The sequence below is a fragment of the Chaetodon auriga genome, chromosome 6 (genome assembly GCF_051107435.1).
Source record: "Chaetodon auriga isolate fChaAug3 chromosome 6, fChaAug3.hap1, whole genome shotgun sequence".
In the NCBI taxonomy this organism is placed as follows: Eukaryota; Metazoa; Chordata; class Actinopteri; order Chaetodontiformes; family Chaetodontidae; genus Chaetodon; species Chaetodon auriga.
In genome coordinates, this window is record NC_135079.1 from 7605258 (window position 1) to 7622453 (window position 17196).

Below are 17196 nucleotides of genomic sequence, written 5' to 3' on the forward strand. Positions count from 1 at the left end.
CCTGTTTTTCCCCTTGCATGCTGGGACATGTTGAAACACAAATCCTCTCTGCTGTGCATATCTTGGCACCCTGACAGTCCTCTCCTTTCATTTTCTTCCCCTTTCCTCTCTTCTCACTTTTCTTTTTTCGTCCGTCATTGTATTAATATGTCATGTGTCTGACCCAAATTTCCAGGCCCTTGAATGCTTCCAGGGCTCTTCCTCTGCCTTGCCCTCCCTTCTGCTCTTTTTGATCAGAGCCATCGTAGTGAGAAGTGTCCCGGGCAGAGAGACGGGGGTTATATTTCCTTGTGTCCTCAACCAGAATCAGCAAGCGGTCCTCGGGAGCAAACAGACCCACTCTAAATGCCTCCCCCTTTCAAAGTGTCTCTTTCCTCCCTTCTCCTGACTGCAGTGGTTTGCAATCAGGGCAGGGGATTTTCGCTGATGAACCAATATGAGCTGACAGACACCCTCCCCTCCCTTAACCTATCTTCTCCCTCTTGTTCGCCTCCATCCTTTCACATCTGTGAATGTTACCTGACGAGACTCATTTGTCAACCCCCTCCCCAGCCCTTCTCTTTCCGTCTGCTTGCCCCGGCCACCTGATCCCTCCCTCCTGTTGTTCCGCCAGTGCCAACAGAGCCGAGGAGTCTGCTGTGTGTGTGTTTGAGTGGGCGGGGAGTCTGAAGAGACGGAAACTAAACTGAGCAGGGCCGAGGTGCATACAGGTGCAGCTCCTCCTGCAGCCCGAGGGAAAGCTGTCAAAGTCTCTTCGCTTTGTCCCTCTTCCTTTGTGTCACCCCCACTGTGGCCTTTGCATGTCTCACTCGAGTCTTACTCAGGTCTAGCTAAGCACAGCACAGGACAGGGTGGCCCCAAGAGGCATAGTACCCTCAGGGAGCATCCCTCCGGCTGTTGCTCCAGCTGTTGCTCTTCATCAGTTTAACTTCTGTGCTTTTGTACTGTATGGATATTGTTTTTGTTATTATCTCTGACTTACTACAAGGACAATTTCCCCATAAGGGATAATAAAGATTTCTACTACTACTGTGATATATTGCATGCCAGAAGGGCCTAAAAAAAAAGATAGTGAGGAATTCAAAAGCAGCGGGAGCAGCAGCTAACGTTGCCCCCAAGCTCCTCTTGCAAGCTGAGTGAATGCAAATGGACTTTTTTAAATAAAGCAGAGTTCCTCAGCCGTAATAGTCTGCATGCCTAGCACAATGCTGCATAGCCCCACATCCCCTCATTCAATTCCACAGCAACTTCCTTTTTGGGTGGGATTGGCTGTCTCATTCCTTCCTGTGTCAGCTCACTAGAGGAGATTGCTTTGATTTTGGGGGAGACTTGACCAGATTAAATAGAGTCGGTCTGGGCCGTGTGGACGGGTGGCTCCCAGCCATCATCTCATTTGTGTTTCTCATTGTCGCTTGCAGCTCCCCTCCATTTTTGTTCTCTCCCCTTCCCTTTGTTTGCCTCACGCTTCTGCTCAGTATCTGGCCAACGATTGATAAGACCCAATCCCTGACAATGCTTGGCGCGCTGTGCAGGATCGGTGGCGATGGCGCTCATGCATTGTGCCGACTGCGTGTGTCTGTTCAGGCTTTAGGAAGGAGATGGGATGCAGCTCACGTCATTGTTTATCTACCTTTCCACTTCCAGATGGCGCTCAGCAGAAAGAATGTGCTTCTTGATACACTCTCTCCTCTCTTTCCTCACTCCTTCCCTTCTATCATCTCTCCTGTGGCTCACTCCTGTGTATGGACCGTGTTTCAGGTCCAGAACACGCAGCAGGAGATGAGGGGGAAGGTGGTGAGAGAGCCAGGAAGGCAGACTGGGACTTGAGAGGGAGTCCTGGAAAGTCAGGTGGTAGTCTGAGTGTAGCCGTGTGTGTTAAGACATGGTGTGAGAACATATGTGCTAGTGATTGTACCTCTGAGACTGCAGCGCTTTTCTGTCTCTTCATGAGTATTTGTGAATCTGAATCACAATGCATGAGCGCGTTAGTACGACAACACGTTTGAAACACTTGACACATTTTTCTCATTTTTTTCGAGGTCATTGAATCATAAAAATTCTCGTCTCAGGCAACAATTGAGTCTGCCGGCCCCGCTCCTCCTGGCCGTCTGGATTGATGGACGGTCAATTCCAGCAGCGGGAGATAATCACAGTGTGTCAGCCTCCACCGATCCAAACTCTTATCTGTGTCTGCCCACTGCCAGCATGCCACAGATGACCACAGGGACACGCATTTCTCTTTATTGTTCCAAAGCCCCGAGGGTGGGACTGTGTTTGTGCATGCTGAACTTAACTTTCAGAGGCTTGTGTGGCTGCATCCTCCGCTAGATGCGCACATTTACCTGAAGTGCACCTTTACCACAGGGGTACTTCAACAAAACTCACCTCCCTGTTTCGGAAAGTGCATACACTTATGATAAGGTAGTGCTTTCAGAGTTTTTTTTTCCTTTTTGCCCGCTGCCTTTTCAGATGAATTATGCACTGTCTGAAGTGTTTGCCGATAAGCCTTTTCTGACAGCGTCCTTACTCTGAAACCATCTACTCTAACATGTCAGTGTTATCAGGTTGGATTCTGGCACTGTCCCATGGCATCTTAAGGGTTTTTTTTTTTTATAAATCCTGTGCTTTGAAGTCCCGTTGCCTTCATCATCAAGTGTGATCAAATAAGATTACTTCTCCTGAGTGTGCAGTGCAACAATGGACTTTGGCCAAAGTCTCCATGTTTGTCGCATCCACTCTGCTGTCTAAAGGTCTTTGAGGGGTTATTTTTCCCAGAGTGAGCCGTGCTAATTGTAGCCTAATGGCGAGCTGTTATAGCAAAGAGTGGTAAAAAGCAGTCAGTTGGTGAGGCTTGCTGCCTTTTTCTCTGTAGGCTGATTACGCTGTCTAGTTAATGCACCCTCCTCAGATACAAATGGAGGGTGGTTATTGCGCCAGGAGAGACAGTCAGCCTGTCAAAATCGCCCTCTCTAACAGACAAGAGAGGGAGATAAAGAGAGATGGAAAAGAGTGAGAGAGAGAATATATTCTGGAGAGCCAATTTCACTGAGGGGATGGAAGCGTGGTAGTGCAATTATGAAATATAGCTTTCTGTTTCAATAATGACCTTTTCTCCACAGGCTATACATAGTCCAGTGTAAATGATTTAGAGAATGGTCCATAGTGTCATATAGATGATAGCCTATGGATTTCTACAGAGAGCAAATATGGTTTCCGGTGAAAAATTGACTCGTGCTGGCACTATGTTGAGGAAGAATTGTGAAAATGACAGGTGGGGACGCTGGAGAAAGCAGCGTAGGGCTCTTCAACACTGTGCCTTTCCCAAGTTGTTGTCCTTATGCTGCTGTTAGTCACTTCCGGTTCCTATACTTGGTATGTATGTGTGGGAGTGTGTGCCCATGTGTATCTGCTGGAACTCTACACAGAAGGAAAAAGGGCTGTTTTTCTTTCACCGTAATTAATCACCAGAGGATCACATGATTGTTCCAGCCCAAGACTCATTTTCATAAAAAAATCTCCTTCAGCACAAGTTTTGCTGCAAGTCACACATGAAAGCCCAGCGAAACATGGCCTCAGCACTGCTGCCAGTTGTGCCAAACACCCACACTGGCTGCAGCACTGCTTACTATGCATCTGTCTGGATAGATACTGAGAGGTGGTACAAGCCTGCCTCTCTCCTGGCAGCTGAGCCAAAGCTGGGAGGCGGGGGTAGGGGGTGACTGGGGTCAGGAACTGAAGCACTCCTGTCTGACCTGCTAATATAAGAAACAGACACTGGTGGAATGTCAAAGCAGCTCTAAAGCAGAAAACATGTTTGAATGACTTAAAAGCACAACCAGGGACCTGAAATATTGATGCTTAACCACTTACCAGCAGCAAGTACGCATGCATATACGGTTTGTATAAGCGTGTATACAAACACATGCATCTTCCACTCCGAGTCATCACAGGTCATCATGGTTTAAGCCTCTTTCACACACAGGTCCCGGAAGATTGCTGGGATAGTGTTTCAGGCACCGCTGGTGATTTTTGCCATTCACACATGCAGCTACACTCAGGAACATTTCCATCTTGCACATTTTCACACGTGCCATGGCAGTGCCGCCATAGATGGGGGCAAGGGACAGTCCAGCAGATGGTGGTAATGCAACACTTCTGCACGCCAACTGCCATAAAACCTAACAGAAGAACAAGAAGAAGATGAGCCAAGGATGGATGTACATGTAGACAGCAGAAGACGTCCCTTGTTATTTTCAGGAGCATGGCGGCTGAATCATGTGTGATGTGTTTTAGATCTGTTTGTACGCAGAGGTAGTACATCAGATATATGCTCTCTTGCATATAGGCAGAGCTGAGCTGTGGGGCTGGACTCTGTCTCCTGGAATCTATATTTTATACATGCATATTATCTATATATCCATTGCAAATGCCCAAAGACCAAACTTAAATATTCAGCTTGAGTTTGTATGAACAGTTAAAGGGTAAGAAAGGCAGAAATGCTGCAAACACTCTGTGTCAGGAAATGATAAATCAATAATGGGATTTGTTCTTTGGTAGATTGAATAATTGACTAATTGTCCATCAAGTTTTAAACCCATCACACAACTCTTCATTTCAACGCTAATCTATATAATGATAATTCGCCACATTTAACTCACTAATGATATGTTTAACTATGTTTTTTTAATATATTTTCCTTTTTTGTGTTGGTTTACTTCTGATATTGACTGTGCTGATTATTTACAGTATGACTCTGGACTTCTGCACAGGACATCAGTCGTAGCTGTTCTCAGTACAAATAGTTTTTTGTTGTTGCTAAAAATTGCAAAATGGGCAAATTCAGTGAAATCGGTTTATTTTCCAGCCAAACACACTCACATATACGCCTCCCACACACATACACCACTGCACCCAGCAGTCGGCGAGGGGAGGCCCACCCGTGGTGCCAGTGTACATCCATGCCTCACTCCACTCTCTTATTATCATGATTGCCTGCAAAAGGTGGCGGGACGCTGAGTCCATTCAGATTGACAGACGGCTTCATAAAGTGGCTGCCGATGGTTCCCTGTGGGGCCCTCATCAGCAGCAGAGAGCAGCGAAGCGCCTCTGGACTTTGCTCTGTGAAGTGACAATAGTTTTCCTGCTGGTAGAAGGAGAAAAGAGAGAGGGGAGGGGAGGAAAACAAGATGGCTGCCAAGCAATAGGCATCTGTTGAATGCCTCATAGGGAGGTCATCCAGGAAGTAATGAGGTGAAACGCTGCAGTGGAGCAGTAGCTGTCAGTCAGTCTGGACATTGTTGGGTTATAATGAGTGCCTGTTGTGAGTGGTAAGCACCTACATAACTAGGCAGCATGGTTGAGTGTGCACCACCTTTAGCCTCCTCCACCGTCTGCCTCTCTTCTAGTAATCTCCTTCATCCTTCATTCTTTTTTCCCCCTCACTGAGAACTATGCAAGTAATGCTACCCATGGACCATTTCCCGAGCACAATCCAACATCTGTCTTGCACACATCTCTTGCTTTGGCATTAAAACCTTCACTTTTCCCCATCTCTCCTCCTCCTCCTCCTCCTCCACCTCCACCTTCTCTCTTTCTTCCACCCCCCTCTGGTAGCCGTCACAGCCTCTGAACGATTTCCTCTCACTGGGAGGCTCCTCCGAGTCACTGTGGCAGTGTCAAACGAGGCTCCTATTTAAGCTCATTAAATGTTTCCAAGAGAATAGGAAATCAATGGTGCATACCAGTGCACGAGAACTTTTCTCTTAATTTAATTTCCCCTCCCCCTTATCTGTTTGCACATCTCTCTCTTTTTCTCCTATTGGTCTTTGCAGCCTATCGTTCTCCTTTAAGTGGTGGAGGTTGTGGTGGCGGTGATGGGTGGGGGCAAAACAGCTGCCTTCAGAAACCATTTCGGACTCGCATTAGTGACAGGCACCATGGTGCGGGGCTGTCCAGACTTCTCAGTGTTGTTTAGCACTCACCACACGGACTACAATCGACTTGAAAGTTTTGCTCACACTGACCTCGGCCCTGGAGTTTCGGCTTTTGTTTCGGGCCACGCTGTTAGGGGAGCAGGATTCAACCAGAACAGAATGTTGCAGTGAAAACATGGGGAAGCACAGCATGGCAAAGTTTGGTGTTGAGATGATCCCGGTTTAAAAAACACTCCTACCTCATGCCTGCTTCCTGCCTGTTTTACTTTCACTCTTAGTCTTGTTTTGCTCATCTCTGCCTTTTGCTCATTAGAAGTTTTTTACATTAAGGCTGGTGTGTGTGTGTGCGTGTGTGTGTGCGTGTGTGCGTGTGCATGTGCATGTGTGTCTGGCAGGGCTTTGTGCTGTGTGAAACTATGCCTGGGGGCTAGGCCCACACCTTCTCTGGAGCTCCTGTAATTGCTCTTTTGGGGCCTTGTCTCTGGCTCCGAGCCCGTCTCCATCACTCTCATTCTGTCTTTCTCCCTTGCTCTTTGGCCTCCTCCCTTCTTTTTTTGCCCTCTCTTCAACCCCCCTCCCCCACTTTCCTCTCCCTGCATGGCTCATTATGGCTCATCCCCACCTGCCCAATCTGGGAATTCTCTTTACACACACACACACACACACACACACATACAGAGCCACTCAGCAGTTTTCAGAGCTGCCTGTCGCTTGGATGGTTTGTGTGCTATCTGCTATAAAACAGCTTTGCTAATACTGTTTGGCCGAGAAATGGAAACAATAGTGCCGTCACATTTTTTCCCCTCCAACTGGTGCAAACAGACAGTTTCTCATCTCTGTTCTGGCTGTCAGAGCACACTTTTTCATAAAACCCTGGCCCTTCAACCCCTGCTCCTGCCTTTTGTTTAGCCTCAGCCACAGGCTTCTTACCACAGGCTTGGTCTTTTCCATTGCCATTCTGGCCCTCCCTCCAGCATGACACCCAGCAGCCCCACCATGCCTGTTCCCAGGCTAGGGGGCTTACTTTGAAGGATAATGGATGTGGCCAGTTGCAGCTGCTCGGCAGCAGGGCACTATCATAGGAGTTATCTAAGGGCCTGAGTGGCCTGTGATGAATGGCTCGGAGCTGTGTGTCTCCACCGATCAATAAGCCACTAGCACCCAGATGAGCTAGATGCCCCCTCGCTCTCCGTTCCCCCTATACACACATATATCTCCCTCTCATAATCTCCCACTGTGTTTGTGAACTTTTCCCTCCAATTCATGGCCTGAATTGGGCCATTGATCTTTTATCCTTGGCTTGTTTTAAATAAAGGGCCAGTATCTCCTCTCCACCCGAGCATGCAAGGTTCTGACAGCAGTTATTGCTACACTGGCGGCAAAGCGCACAAACATTACTTTAGCCTGATCGAACGGCCGTAATCGGAGAGCAGAGAAAATGAGGGAGAGCGTGTATGAAGCTGCTTCCCACCACCCTGGAGCGCCACTGAGGCTTCCATCACTAGGCTGATGCAAGCAGAGGTCCCATGTGGATATACACACTTGTAATGCAGACAAACACACGCATACACAGTCTCGCTGTCAGGGCTCATTGAGCGCAACCTGTCCCAAAGCACCTCCAACAGCCCCACCCACACTGAACTGAGAGGGGATGCTGTCAGTTTACTCTCTCCCTCGTCTCATTGTTGTGCACATCTATGTGAGGTCTCTCCACACCACCAAAGCGTGTGAATTTGTATTTCTACCTCAGAACAACAGGTGTGCCTTAGCTACTGTATGTGTTGGTTTTTGATCTGTTTTTTTTCTCTCTGCACGCCTGCGCTCTGCCGACGAGGGGTTTGCGATGAAAAGAGACGACTGGAAATCTCTCTTCCCCGTCTCTGTTTCTCCCCTCCAGGGACTTTCAGTAGTCTGTATCTTCCTCCCGTCCTCCTCGTCTCTCACCTCTCCTCCCACTTCGCTCCTCTCCTCTCCCCCTCGAGCTCTGATTTTCCCTCTGATCCGTCGTTGTCTCTGTCACAAAGAGCAGATTCTCAGCCTGGTAATTGCATGTCTACTGGCCACCACACCTGTTGCTGTCAGTGCAGCGGCGTGGGAGAGAGGGGAGAGCTACGCCCTCTGGCCTCTATGGCTCTGACCCCCTCACCGCCACCTTTGCTGTGGGTGTAAACCCACAGGGAGTGTGTACCTTTGTGGTGCTCACAGTTAATTGTGTTTATCTGTAACCTTGAGCATCACCTTTAGCGTATGTGTCCGTGCAAATGCATGTGTGTGTCTTCTCAAACCTGGCGAGCGCTGATGGTTCACTCTCTCTCTCTGCCTCCCTAATCCTCTCCTTTGCACCCTCTCCCCTCTTTCCCCTTATCCAGAGCCCGAGCCCTTAATGAAGCCGGGGGTCAGCGGCAGTGTGCGGCTAATTGGCCAAGTTTGCCCGGGGCTCCGGCTGCCTGTGATTGAAGTGTCCAGCGAGGGCCTGCTGTGCAGCCGCCGCTGCACCCTGCTCTGTTCCACTCCAACAGCCAAGACGCTCACTGCACCCCTGTCTGCCTCTCCCTAGTGAGTAGCACCCGAGGTCATTTTATTTTCAACTACACTCCCAACACTCTCCAGTTTTTTCCTTCTTGTATCATTTTCACGCAACGAAGGCTCCACAGGCTCTGGCTTTTTTCTGAATTACTTGTCCTACATGCCATTCCATGTTTCTTCTTATAAACATTTATCTTTTGCACCACGTTTTTCTCTCTCTCTATCTGCACTTTTTCATTACTAGATTCTCATTCCCTCACTCAGTCCCAGCATTTTCTCACTTTCTTTGGCTTGTGCCACCCTCACACTCTTTCTCCTCACTTGCCACAGTGGGATTCGGGCAATTACTGTGGTCCCCCATCGGCCAGCAGCCAGAAGGAAAAAAAAAAAACTTCCAGCCCCTTTTTCTTTCACATTGGGCCCGACAGTCCCAGCCCTGGCCAAGCTGTATCACACTGTTCTGAGTTAACAGGAGGGGTTGGAGGCGATGGCGTGGGGGTGGGTGAGGGTGCCTCTAATTAGTCGAGCCTCCACTTTCTACTCGTTAAGGCAGTCCTGGCTCCCATTGTTTGGCTGTCAGTACAAGAGTGGAGGTAGCGGGGTGATAGTGAGCTCTGGGGAAAGGACTGAGCAGATAGGGTGTACAGAGCAGAAGGGAAGGGAGTCAGGCTGTAGCTTTGCTACCGAGCAGATAGTTGACCGTCTCACCTGGGAGTTTCACAGGCAAGGTTCAGCCCCCAAGTGCCATGGTACACCAATGAAAACACTTTTTGTTATTGTGCTCATAGAAGTGGAACGTTGTTGCCCAGTAAATGGTCAACACTGTGTGTTTGTGTGTCAGGAAACAATGGTCCAATTATAAGTCAAGTCTTGGCCTACAAGTTAGGATGAGTTTTACTCTGTCAAAACTTTATTTGCACACGAGTATGTTTCTGCACTTGTTTATTAAGGGCTGCAAGTGATTAATTTAGCCCTCATCAAATGAAGATCCCCAGTAATTAACTGCTGCTATAATAATTTTGTATAGATGGCTGTAAAAGCTTCTTCTGTCCATACTTCACTCAAGAGTGGAAAAGCTCGACTTACAATGATTCACTCAGTCCATAAGATGAATGAAAGATGAGGAATATTAATGTGTTTGGACGTGATATACTGTTTTTATGTTCGCCAACTGTTCATCATTTCCTCCTGCACGGTTTCTGTGGTGCACTTTAAAACCCAAAGCTGCCACAAAGCCTGAGGACTTGCTGGTTTCTTAGTGTGCGACACTCGTCCATCTGTGGAGGGCTTAGTTTGACAGACATCTCCTTTCCTCACTCATCTTCTCCATAATCAGCTGTTTGCTTAGGTCATAACTCTTGTGCTCCACTTTCCACCACATTTCCTCCGGTGCTGCGTGCCTGCCAGCCTGCCCGCTGGTGTTAACGATAAACAAAATATGGCTCTTTTGAAATGTAGGCTACCCCAGGTGGTTGTTCTGGCTGTGCAGAATGAATAGAATACTTCAGCTACACTTGTGACCCAAAACGCGGGACATTAAAAATTCAAACTTCTTATTTTTAGAGTTTTACTCACTGTTGTCATCCCTTTGTTGTCCTCACGCTTCATCTAACACCCCAGAAGATGGTGGAAATGTCATGGTAATGACATGCTTTTTGGTATCCTTGAGGATTAGGAGGTGTCAGTCATCTCTCCCATGAGGATTTGCCTTGGCATAACCCTGCAGCAAATAGGTACATGGGGATGAATGAATTAGGATGCACAAGAGCAAACAAATCTCTTGTTTGTTTTTTTTTTTGCTGTTTTCTTTTCCCATGTGTGACACTGACCTTATCTACAGCGTTACTTTTACGTGCTTTGACGTGCACCAGTCAACTTATTTTTGGGTGAAATTGAGTTAACTTTCTTTAATGTGTTTCTTTGAAAGATATAGCAAAAGTAGGTAAACAAGAAAATTGAATGCATAGTAATACCTTTGACACATTAGAAGAAGCCTATACCGACAGGTACAGGGCTTCGTGTTTGTTTGGAATTTTGCTGACGGCGATGGCCTAACTTTGGCACCTCTGTTGGTTCAGGTTAACGACGTGAGGAGCAACATCAAAAGTCCTTTCTATGATATTCAAAATGAGTCAGAATTAAAGTAAGAATCCCCAGAGATGAGAGTGAATAATTCATTTGTCACACTAAATCAAAGTGACGATCCTGACTTTAATGCCAGTGATCTATGGAAACTCTGAAATTGTCACGATGGTTTGTCAATGCAAATGTGCCGCGCAATCTAAAGCGTGTTGCTGTGGTGCAGTGGAAAAAAATGTACATGTTAAAAACATCATGGTCCCGCTGTGCTCATATTGTCCCATGAGCCATAGAACATCATTTCTGTTTAGATTTCTCTTCAGTGATAAATGTATAATTCAATTCCTGCCTTTAAAAAATTCATCGTCACTGAAGCAAGGTATTGCAGTGCTGGCATAAACTAGCACCTTCAGAATGTGTAAAAGTGGTTCAGAATTCTGCGAGCCCCCTCCCCCAGACATACCTGCCAGATGATAAACTGAATCACTGTCGACCAACACAGACACGAGAAGCCCTCGTCACCAGCCCGGGTTTGGTTTTGCTCATCGAACACAGCAAATGCCATGTCCTTGCGGTACCAAAATAATATAAAACACCTTGTTCCCGGCTCACCACCCCTTCCCCTCCTCCTCCGAGCTCCCCCAACTCCAACGCTGTGCTGCAGCCCTCCAGTTTTCCATTGCCCCCTGTGAATATCCAAGCTGTCGAGGCTGACTGGGCTGAACGTTTTCTTGCCAGGGCACAGTTGGAACAGATCCGGCCTCCGGGCCACATATACTGCTCCACTCCAGCCCCTGCAAACAAGGCCTGCCCTGCACAACTGTCATCTAAATGCTAAGCGCTTTGCATTGCGACGGTAGATTCCTTTTGTACGGATTTAATCGCTTTTTTTATTTTTTTTTATTTTGAGACTGCTTGTCCTTTTGGAACGTGATAGCTTTACATGCTTTACAGCTTGCTGAGCATGAGCTGCTGTTTGAGGAGGTTTTGTGATTCATTGAATTTGCACTGAATCACCAATAGAGAAAGAGTCTTTGTTAATCAACAAGGTGTACGATGGCAGAGATCTGTATAGATGATACAGGTGCTTTTTGTTTGTCTCCCCTATTTGAGGATTATGGGCTTTTCTTTACTCAGAGGCACACTTTTTGTTGAAGCAACAAACTGTTGTAATGGTTATCTTTCAGATGATGGTATGAGACCTGTCTGCTGAGTTAATCGCCCATCTGCACCCTTGCGGGCTGAGAAATGTGGCCGTCAGGCTTTATGGGAACATAAGCTAAACAGCCAGGCCCACTTTAAGGGGAGACACGTTGAGAGACAGACTCCAGACGAGCCTCTCAAACAGTTTCATATCAAATCCACAGACATACAAATCTCCACAATGATCTGCCAAGTTTCTGCAAAATTCACTGGAGCAGGAATAGCAGACTTTCACACCCCCGCCCCGAGCCCCTGCTCGCCTCCTCTCAGCCATCACCGGACGATGCTTGGCAGCAGAGGGTGATAGGAAACATCTGCAAAAGTCACCGTGTGTGTTAGTGGATTGGTTGAATACACTCACCAGATAAAGAATTGTGTTTTTGTGTTTTTTTTTTTTATTTTTTTTTATTTTGGATGCATCTTTTTCATGGCAACAGACCAGTCAGTTATTCTAACATAGATCTGAGAGTGAAATGAATGAAATATGAATGTAGATACAACATGCAAACAGTTTAGTAGTTAAAAGCTCCAGGGCTGATGTTTTAGAATTGATTCTGCAGCTCTGTTGGCAGTTAAACGAGCAGGAGCAAGTGGGAAAAGAAGAAATGATAATGCACTTCCTTTGCAGCTAAATTGCTTCCTGTGGCTAGCAAAGAGGAAGTAGAGGCAGCCCTAGGCTTCATTTCCCAGTTTTTACTCAGTTTTCTGAGTTCAGTGTTGTGTTTGCATGCTGACTAGTGTATTGTCAGGAAAAACTGATGAGACAATGATTCAGCAGGTCCTCTGGATGTTCCTCTGCAGCTGCCAGAGTTGTGACTGCTCAGAGTCACTGAAGTCTCTTTTATTTGGGTGTGCTGAGCAATATAAATAATGAAATGGAGCCAGTAATTGGTGGTTCTTGGTAATTAGGACCAAGCTGTCAGCTAGCGAAGTTGCAGTCTGATGGCGCTGCAACAAGGGCAGTAATTACTATTATCTATGGGGGTTGCTGACACAACAACAATCCCATTCTTAACCAGGATAGCGGCGCTTATGTTTACTCTCCCCATTTTTAAGTGGTCCAAACACAATAATGCAACAAGCATAAATCTTTAAGCATTTGTGTTAATGTCTGTCAAGAAGCCAACACCAAACCATTACTGTAAACGGAGAGGGAGACCCCTGGCCTTGAAATCTCTGCTGGGTGACTATGTGAAGAGCTTGTCCATATTTTCATTAGCCAAACAGTTTGACTTTTTCCCTGCAAGCGGCGTGACACCCAACCATAAACAGCATTATCAACCATCTCAGCAGGTTTTCTAATACCCCTGTAATCCTGTCATTTCATTCATGGATACTGCCGGGGTTATTCTAGGCCTGGAGCATATCTGCCCGCCTGTCTCTGCTCCTCTGTGTGAGAGATTGGATTCCCCAACTCTCCTCCTGCTCCATCTTGCCACACACACACAAGCACAAGCACACACATGTTCATGCCCGAGTGTTCGCTCATCTCTTGTCAGATTCCCAAAGTGTAAATGGGCTGGTCAGACCCGATGATATATAGGGTAGGGGACAATGGCACCTTATACACTGTGTAGGTGATGATTCCTAGTTGTGGATAATAACTTGCCCTCGCTGAATTCTGCTCATCTGGCTCAAGATTTACAAGCACAGCATTTGCCCTGCGAGATGAAGAAAGTGAATGGCCTCAAAAGCAGAGCACCCAGGGGACATTTCCTCTTCCTGCTATCATGCAAAGTAATGAACCTGCCGGAGACTTGCATGACTTTATGTAAGAAAGGGTGGAGTGTGATTATTGGGTGAGTGGAAGGGGGCAGCTTGGGGACGTGAGGGTGAGTGAAAGGTAGACGAGTTGCTGTTTTCACCTATACAGTAGCACACAACACGCAAATTGCATCAGCTCTGAATTAAACATGTGGCACCTCGTTGCCTGAGGCGTGATGGACATTTAAACTTATTGCAAGGCAGAGAAAATGGCTTTTTCAGTGGGTTATTTATGGTGAAGATATTGTATTCATTTGATTATAATAAAACATCCATTACACTCTGAGTGAATGGCATGGGGAGGTGAGGCCGGCAGAGTGCAGCTCAATGTAATAACAACTGTGCGTCGGCTCTAAATGAGCCAAGGAAAAGAACAGGTTCCTGTAGATATTAGTTTCCTTTGTAGGGGTGCTCAGATCTGGTGATATGCTTTGTGAGGAGTAATAAAGAAATATATCTGTTTTTATTGTGCCTTGGCGACAGAGTTATGTTTAGAGCTAGTATAAAGAGCTGGAACATGGCGTAAAATGATATTATGGCCCATTAGGTGGGGGCCCGAGCTAAGCGTCGCTAACGGTAACCGAGGACTCGGGGTAATGGGGCCGTGGCGTATTGTCTGTGATCTGCTCTTTCACTTCTCACTGATTGAATCGTCTACATCAGTGGCACTCCATCTCCTGGGGAACCAGAGTAGACGAGGTGATTTTGGCTGAAGACATCACTCTGTCAAACCTGGGAGATAGCAGGGTGGGGGGATTGGAATGAGAGCGTTCTGAAACGCAAAGGAAAGGTGACGTTCAGGAATTAAAGTTAGATTGGTGTGTAGAACGAACTGGTCCCAAGGCGCAGAGATGTTTCATTTTGGAATAGAAATCATCTTGTTCTTTATAGCCGCGCATAGGGGCTCTTGCAACAAAACAATAATAAAGATGGTTTACCTCAGTTGGATTTCTGACTGTGAGGAGACCAAAATATATCTGTTCTCCAGCTCTCCGGTCACGCGGTTTAGGCCTGCTTATGCTGCAGTACAGCTTTAACCAATATTCTCAAGGTTCTTGGTCTCTTGCCCTTGCATCTCTGTCTCTCCGGTGTGGATCTCTGCAGAGCTGACCCTCTACTGCCTGGGCTTTCCTCAGTGGATACCAATGGGAGGGGTTAGGATCGTATTAAGGTGCAGTTCCATCTGGCAGAACCTTTAACGTGCCCTTCCCTGAGGACCCACTCCTGCTCGGCATACTGTAAGGAGAGGTCTGCGATGGTTGAGAAGCAATAAATTAGCATACCTGGCTACTCAGGAGTCTCCCTCTTGAAACTACACTCAGACCCTGCCTGTAAACTCAGCTTCACCTCTACTCCCTGTCGACCTACACCCTTCCAGTTGTCGAATAGGCGAGACATTGTGTTGAGCAGCATAGTTTATCTGCTCTCCCGCGCAGCCAGCATGGGGCTCAGGACGTAATCTGAACCAAGCAGGCAAAGAATTCCAGGCATCCTGAATAGAACCAGATGTGCGTTTTTGTTCACTCTGTCTCACGCATGCTCTTCTTGGTGATTTTCTCTTGCACACAACAGAGAGGCACAGAGACTTGCATGAATGTGTTTTTAGGCACGCACTCACACATACATACAAATTACAATATGCCCTCAGGCCAGAACAGAACAGAGCAGATGATATGATAACAAATGGGACTGGCCTGAAATGGCCAATGCAGGCTTGTTTGTGTTTGCATAGCATGCTGGCCTAGCTGCCTTCCCTCCCTACCACTCACAGACTGTGCTTGTATATGCTTGTACATGTAAGGCTGCATTGACCCGGAGATGAGCGACACACACATTTCCCATTAGCAAAAATGAAAACAGTGAAAAATGGTTAACTGAAACCTCAGAGGATGGACAGTACAGAACGTGGGCAGCACAAACTAACAAGTATGGAAACAGTTCTGTCGGAGGAAAACAGGAGCCACACTATAAATCAAAAGCTACTCAGCAACCCTGTTGGAGGCTCTATTATTACATTCATTTGTGTTTTCTGAAATTGAACCGGGGAAATGTAAAGTGTAGAAACAAACAATTTTTCAGGAAGTCTCCTGAATGGAACAATTAACCTATGTTTTCGAAGGCATAGAAGCTGTTTAGACAGAAATTTGAAATAAGTCAACCAATTATATGAATTGAGAAGTCGAACAAGTAAATTAATAGTCTTTTTTCACGATAGAAGTTTTGATTGGTCATAGCAGAAACACAAAATTGTGACTAACAATATCACTGATGGCTCAAGTGTCCCAGTGATCCACCATGCACAAAACATTTCTGGAACTGGAACATCTAATGAAATTTCACCATCATTATTATTAATTATATCCTGCTGTAATATGTCAATATGCCTGCCAAGAAAAGGCCTTTTGTTTGGAACGTGGAATAACAGAAATCAAGAATGATTTACAAATCTGATGGTGCTATGATAACTTTGTTCTATGTTATGTTGGTTTTGGCTTCAAATTTCAAAACTTCAAGTTAAAAAAATTAACATCACCAGCTGATTTCTGGCATTACACCCACATTGCGTAAGTGTTGACCCCGAGGCCATGGCTGAAGCACTTAGATGGTTCCGTCAGTAACACACAAAGGCTTTTCAAATCTATTCCACGCCCAAAGACTTGTTTCTCCTTCTTCTGGGCTCCACTATACCATCAAAGGAAGTGGCGTTCATTGGCCGGGGCTTTGCTGGCAGGAATGTGTGATTAAGTGTGTGCGTGCTTGTTGCCTGAACATGCAGACCCCGTATCAGCCATCACCACAGGAAATGACCAGCCGTTTGCTTTGAAGTCCCAGCAGAGTTTTTCATTATTCTTACTATCTCTGGAGACACAAGGCGACAGACCCGCCCCCCCTCTTACACTGCTGATGCTCTGCGCTCACCCTCCGTTGCTCCCCACTCTGAGCCTTGCCACCAAAATGCCTGTTAGAATGCAGAACAAGCGTCTATTAGCATAGAGTATGGGAGTGCTGGCCGCCACAGGGCACAAACCCCACCACTACCCCCTCACTTCTACACACCGCACTTGCCTGAAAAGGCTGAGAGGGCACGTGTAATTGCATTTTCTTCTCCCTGCGCAGAAACTCGACTGCAAGATACGGGAAATTCGAAGATTCCCCAGCCCTGGCCCATCCTTCCACTTCCTCTTTCTCAGTTATTCCCACTTGCCTCGCTGCTCACCTCCACCCCCTTCATACCTCCACTTCCTCTCCTCATGCTCCTAGCATGTCGAAATGTGTGGTGTGCGGAGATGAAATTAATTGGATCGCAGTGTAGAAGTGTTCAGCCCCCATGGCGTGCTGCTGTGTAAGGTGCTATTGGCACACGCTCACCAGAACTCGCTGCAAGACCGAGAATTGCTCTGCTGCCAGTTTGTGCCAATCTGGAGCCTCACTTCCTATACACAGCCTTACATGGAATCACATCTTTTCACACACACACACATAAACACACACAACTGTCTTTTCTCCGGTGGTTCATACAATATATATGTACAACTTTGAGAGCAGGGAGGCAGATGTGTTGTTTGTCTGCCAGTAGGGTGCATGCCAAAGCAGCATGCCTGCGCTGGGTGTGGTTGAAATCTGGGTTAGGAAATCCCTTGTTGAAGTTATTACATGCAGTAATGCTAATGAAGCTTTTGCTCCAGTAATG

At 46.7% G+C, this 17196-nt stretch overlaps 1 protein-coding gene across 1 annotated transcript in view; it reads left to right on the forward strand.

Annotated features, from left to right (window-relative positions):
* Positions 1 to 17196, forward strand: part of plxnb2b (plexin b2b) — a 121518-nt gene that overhangs the window by 16106 nt on the left and 88216 nt on the right. The window contains exon 2 of the mRNA XM_076733620.1: positions 8303 to 8489. The gene's annotated coding sequence lies outside the window, so the exon portion shown is untranslated. The remainder of the gene's footprint in view (positions 1 to 8302; positions 8490 to 17196) is intronic.